Below are 6113 nucleotides of genomic sequence, written 5' to 3'. Positions count from 1 at the left end.
TTTCTAAAAATGATGAACACTTTTTAATTCACATTTTTTTCAAATTGACGAACATTTTTTGAATATGCAAAATGTTTTGTCCTGAGCATTTTTTTGTGAAATAGTGAACATTATTTGAATATGCGGACTTTTTTCTAATTCATGGTCCCTGGGGAGGCTGGCCGCGGCGAGAGCTCCGGTGCCCAAGAAAGCAAGTGCTCGGCGGCAAGCCCCCAAGATACCCCCAAAGCCTGCTCAATGGATCCATTAGAACTCAAGAGCCATGTACTAACTTTCTTGTGATAATATAAACTTATTCTATGGTAACATGAATGAGTCCTTATGTACTTGCGAACAAGTATCTCTTGCAGGACATTTGACAGGAAAAATAGCGTGGAGCACTTTTTTTAAAAAGAACATTACAATAAGTAACTGAAATATCATATAAATCTGATGAGTAAATTCCTATCGTACTTGTTTTAATGTACTAATTTAGCTTATAATCCATTGAACACATTTGTAAATGCATAAACAACAACTGAAACACTCTGACATTTTAGAAACTAGCAAGGTCCTATACCCTCATATTTGACCATTATTTTCTAAATGCAATTAGTAATAGAACTATTTTTATATTTCATGAAAATTCAAATCGTAGGTAATAAATTAAGCAAGGCTTGTGCGGAAGTGATGCACTATGTTTGGTACACAACCAGAATATAAACAAGAGCTCTGCAGTTCTTCTTGACGGATAGAAAATTATGCCCATAGACAACCATAGGTTGAACTACTTATACGATAATAACTACAAATATATTAAATAATATTCATGCTAATAGGCATTAAACTCACTAGCCAACTAGATTAAACGGATAAATTTGTCAACATTTTTTACAAGCTCGTGAACATTTTTGAAATTCATGAGCCTTTTTGAAGTTTTCTAGATTTTTGGAACACTTTTTTTTGAGTGGTGAACAAACTGTATTCCTCAAGGAACAGCATCAGGGATAAACAGTAAGCCCGGCTTAGATAACTGCCATACACATAACCTTTGGCAAGGTTGTGTGCTTCATAATTGTGATCCCTCTTCTCATGTGTAATCTGGGCTTCAACAAACTCCCGCTGCTTCTCCTTTATGTCACCAATGATCATGCTATTTCAGCCTAAATAACTTCCCTGAAGATTCTTGACAGTAGCAGAGCAATCAGTAGCAAGCTGAACTTTTTGCAGGTATAGATCACTGGCCAAAGCAAGACCTTCCGCACATGCCATATAAACGCCTGCAAGAGCTCCTCTGCTATGGCCAATTTGGTCCCTGATAATCATAGCAGAGGAACCATATAAACGCCTGCAAGAGCTCGTCTATCTCCATGCCTTGAAACAGCCACGTCCACATTGATCTTGGAGAAGCCTTGCTTCGGAGCAACCCATTTTGCACAGCTATCTCGGACAGCGGTTACAGTCACCTTGTTCTTTGTTGGCATCAGGGACAAGTCACCAAGAAATTTATTGATGAACGCTAGGGTAGACAGAGGAGACTAAAATTCCCCTTCATACGTAGCTCTCCTTCTCGCCCACCATATGGCCCACAAGGTGGTCAATACCTTAGCAAAATCTTCCTGTCCCAAGAATTCCTGCATATCTAAGAACCATGATCACCGGTTCAAAAACATTGTTCATGTGTTCCAAAAATCTAAAAAAATTCTAGATTTTTGGAACACATGAGCAATATTTTTGAACCGGCGGTTATTTTTTGAAATTTGGGAAGAATTTTTTTAATTCAAGAATATATTTTTTTCAGAACATTTTTTGAGTTCATGAATACTTTTCAAATCTGTGATTTTTTTAAATTTGATAACTTTTTTTAGAAAATTCGCTGAACTTTTTTTGAATATTATGAACACTTTCTACAAATTCACGAACATTTTTAGAAACTGTGAAAATCTTTGTGAATTGGCAAACCATTTTACTGAAACTCGCGAACATTTTTCTTAATTTTTCGAAACATTTAAAAAAACAGTGAACGTTTTTTCAAATTGACGAATATTTTTGAAATATTCGAACATTTTTTCCTCAACATTTTTATGAAATCATGAACAGTGTTTGAATACGCGTGCATATTTTCTAATTCGTGATTTTCCAAATTCATGAACAAGTTTTGAATTTATTGAACAATTTAGAACTATGTTAACATTTTTAGAAATCACAATTTTTTTAATCCATTAACATTTATAAGATTGCTTGAATTTTTTTTCACAATTCACAATTTTTAAAAATTCGGGAAGCTATTTAATCCTGAATTATTTGAACAAAGAATAAAACGAAAACAGAAAATGAAAATGGAAAAATGAGAAAAAAAAATAGGGGCCCGCAAATGGGCCGGCCCAAACTTGTGCGCCAGGGCGAAGGGAGAGTGCGCGTTTGCACAATCCCTGACCCGCACCACACCAAATAGTGTGTCCCGCCATTGGCATCGGCCTCTCCTCACGCGCCCCCTCCCCAATCTCAGGGGGGGTGGTCGCAGCAAGAGTTCCCGTGCCCCCGAGCACCTCCTAAGCCCGCTCAGCGGATCCCCTGAGCATGATGGCACCAAGTCTGCTTCTCCATGTACCTGGGACCCGTCCCCATTCCTGCCGACAAAAAGATTCCAAAAAGATTCCACAGATGAAATTTAATAGACAAATCTATGGAGCTTTAAATTATAATTCGTTTTCTAAACGTTTTTGAAGGCTAAAACGACAATTTTCCAATCCATGAAATTGAATGGCTTCGTAGAGCTCAGTGCCAGTGACTGGTCGCCCTAATTTTCTAAACGTTTTTTAAGGTTAAAGCCACAATTTTCCAATCCATTAAATTTAACTCACTGCCTCACTCCCACTATCCCGAAATCTAACCCTCGATCCCCTTCTCCCAGCACCGCCGCCATGGACCCGCCGCCGCCGCCGGCCTCCATCCCCGTCCCCGACGAGCTCCTGGAGGAGATCTTCATCCGCCTGCCCACCCCGGACGCGCTCGCCCGCGCCTCCGCCGCCTGCACCTCCTTCCGCCGGGTCATCAAAGGTCGCGCCTTCCGCCGCCGCTTCCGCACGCTGCATCGCCCTCCCCTCCTCGGCTTCATGGACGAGGCCGGATTCCAGCCCTCCCAGGCGCCGCACCCCTCCGCCCCGCTCGCCGGCGCCCTCGCCCCCTGCGCGGCCGATTTCTCCTTCGTCCCGGCCGTCGTCTCGTCGTCCTCCTACTTCATGCCGCCGGGCGTCCAAGACGACGGGGAAGGCCCCCGCTGGCGCCCCTGCGACGTCCGCGACGGCCGCGTCCTCCTCGATTGGGTCTCCCTCCACCCCCGCGCCATGCGCATATGCTGCTACATGGAAGACGGCTACGAAGTAAGCATCCTCATGGATTTCGGTGAGCTCGCCCCGCATGACCGCCCCACCTGGACCAAACGGGAGCGGTGCAACGCCGCGGAGTTCCACCTCGCCGTCTGTGACCCCCTGTCCAGCAGATACGTGCTGCTTCCAACCATACCCGAGGACCTCGCCGTCAAGCCGCAAGATTACCTTCGGGAATTCGAGCCTGTACTCGCTCCCAACACCAGCGACGACGGCGAGGAGGAACACTTCAAGGTGATATGCATAGCAAAATACAACACAAAGCTCGTCCTCTTTGTCTTCCAGTCCACAACTATGCAATGGTCAATGGTCAGAGTCTCCCATTTCCCCTTCTTTGAAACACATGTCCTGTTTTGACTGCGTGCGCGGCTGCTTCTACTGGACAGAGCCTTATGACAGGAGTGACCATTTGATGGTGCTGGACACGCGCACTTTGAGGTTTTCCACTGTTGACCTTCTCACAGGTTACCATGTGGAGCTCAGAGATCTGCCTGACCAGAGCTTTGATCGTCGGCGCCCAAATGCTGTTGTTTTGGGCCGAGAAGGAACCCTTGAGATGTTTTCTCTTGTCCATCAACACGGATCCTTTGCCCTCTATCATACCTCTCTGCAGAACAATTCGCAGGAATGGAAGCTTGAGAAGGTCATACAGCTGCCTCGGCAGTATCATGACTATTCCATTTCCACAGTGGGTGCAGCCGAGGGATTCTTGTTCTTACGAGGCACTCTAGAAGGTATTCCTGTTGAGAATGTCAACGTGGATTGCTACTCAATGGAGGTCAAGACATATGGAATTACCAAAGTCTGTACAAAGACGGAGAAGTACTTCAACCGCACATGTACCCTCCCATACTTTAGCTTCCCACCACTGTTATCGGAACCAACTATCTGATCAACTGGTAAGCCTAATTATTTTATTTATGTTGCCATTGGGTTTGGGTGCATGCTTTGCTTGTTCTACTCGCATGGTTATATAGAGAATTAATTATTGTTCTATTGGGCCTGGCTACCTTGTCAAACTAGCTAGAAGAGGTAGCTAATTGATGGTTTTAAGCTGATACCTGAGTACTCTTTATTTCCCTGTTCTGTTTTCAAGAGCATAGAGTTCACATGTCATGGTCTGCTATTTTTTATTTATCTTGCTTCACTGCAATAAGATGGCTATAGGTTTCTTGGGAAGCACGAATAAACAGCTTTTGCGCCTTTCCTCTTAAGCTATATTTTGCTCTGTAATTTTGCAGATAGGAAAGATTCCCATTGCATCAACTTCAGTTGCTTCAAAATTCTACTGCCATGGTTACATAGAAAGTTAACTATTGTTCTATTGGGCTTGACTAAATTGTCAAACTAGCTAGGACAGGTTGTCAACTCATGGTTTTGATTCTGCATGCGTGTTTAACTCCCATTTATGTGATTGAGAATGTTAATTGAAAAGAAAGATTACACACTAGTTTGGAAAGCTAGTTTTTATTGCCTGCATCTTTATGTAATACATCGTTAGTCATACTTACCAGTTGCTACATATCTTTCATTTATTTCAACGACAATGTTCAAAATCAGAATGTTGCCTAACCAGTAAGTTAATGTTTGAAGGCCTTGAGTCTTGTGTTTATTGCTTCGAAGCTGCAATACAATATAGCTGCTTCTGTTCTGTTATTGTTAAGCTAAATCGTACTCTGCTACTTAGCACATGCCTAGTTCCTAAGAAGATGGGATGGGAAAGATTCCCGTTGCATCAACGGCAGTTGCTTAAAGTTTCTAACTAAATACATGTATGCAGATCTGACCTTGCTAGCTTGATCTTGCTTGCGCATATATCTGGAGTAGGATGGCGGATGTTCAAGATGGTGCTGATATAGTCTGATAGTTCCGTATTAAGTATCGTATGTATGTCTGTAAGCAGGGCAGTAGGGCACGCTGTCAGTAAGTGGAATTTGACCAATATTGACGTCTAAGACTTTGGTTTATGTTGTGTGCTAATGTTCGCATTGGAAGCCCTCGGGGTTTATGTTCCCCGCTTCAATCCATGTCATTGGTCTATCAGTACTGAGATAACTAGCTTTTATCTGCATGAGTGGAGTAGATGAGTTAGTTAATTTCTTTTTATTTAGATGCTTCTGATGAGTTCATCTCCAACGCCTGCAAAATTCTAGTTGAGTTACCATGATTGAGTTTCTTGCGCACTGAGCGTGGATGTTGTGTGCAAACGATGACTGCCACTCAAAAAAGTGAGTCCTCTGCCAGCTTCTAGAGCTTGAGGTTTCTCCTCAGAGAAACGGATATCGATATCATAGAAACATCAACTGTAATAGCTTCAGGTTTCTGTAACTGGAGAGCATCATGCATGTCCTCTATCAATATGCACATAAATTCCAGGATACTTGTTTTCGGCAAAACATTCATACCAACCTACAAAGTCCGAAATCTGATGTGTGCAGAGGCTTGAGAGGAATTAGTCCCAAAGCTAACCTTTACTACTGCACTAATAATTTCTGTGTCTTGTTCAGGAGCTTGTGTTTTATTTTCATGGATTTGATGAATCACATTGAAGTTGGATTTGTTTTCACTTAGAGCTAACAAGAGCTGTATATGTGAACTTACATCAGCTTTGTCTCTGTAGATTTGGTTGGGCAAGTGGATCAACCTCCGCTAGTGGTGGGTGGGTCTATATCTTCTTCCTGTGTGGCTCCATCTGTAACAGATAATGAATGTGCAATGCTATGACAAAAAAAATGTCTGAAACAT

At 42.6% G+C, this 6113-nt stretch overlaps 1 pseudogene; it reads left to right on the top strand.

Annotated features, from left to right (window-relative positions):
* The first annotated feature begins 2854 nt into the window (after positions 1–2854).
* Positions 2855–5414, top strand: LOC123162153 (uncharacterized; annotated as a pseudogene).
* Positions 5415–6113: the final 699 nt, after the last annotated feature.

The sequence above is a fragment of the Triticum aestivum genome, chromosome 7B, assembly GCF_018294505.1.
Source record: "Triticum aestivum cultivar Chinese Spring chromosome 7B, IWGSC CS RefSeq v2.1, whole genome shotgun sequence".
NCBI classification, from domain to species: domain Eukaryota; kingdom Viridiplantae; phylum Streptophyta; class Magnoliopsida; order Poales; family Poaceae; genus Triticum; species Triticum aestivum.
Note: the sequence above shows the minus strand (reverse complement) of the source record. Positions and strands in the feature narration are given on the sequence as shown.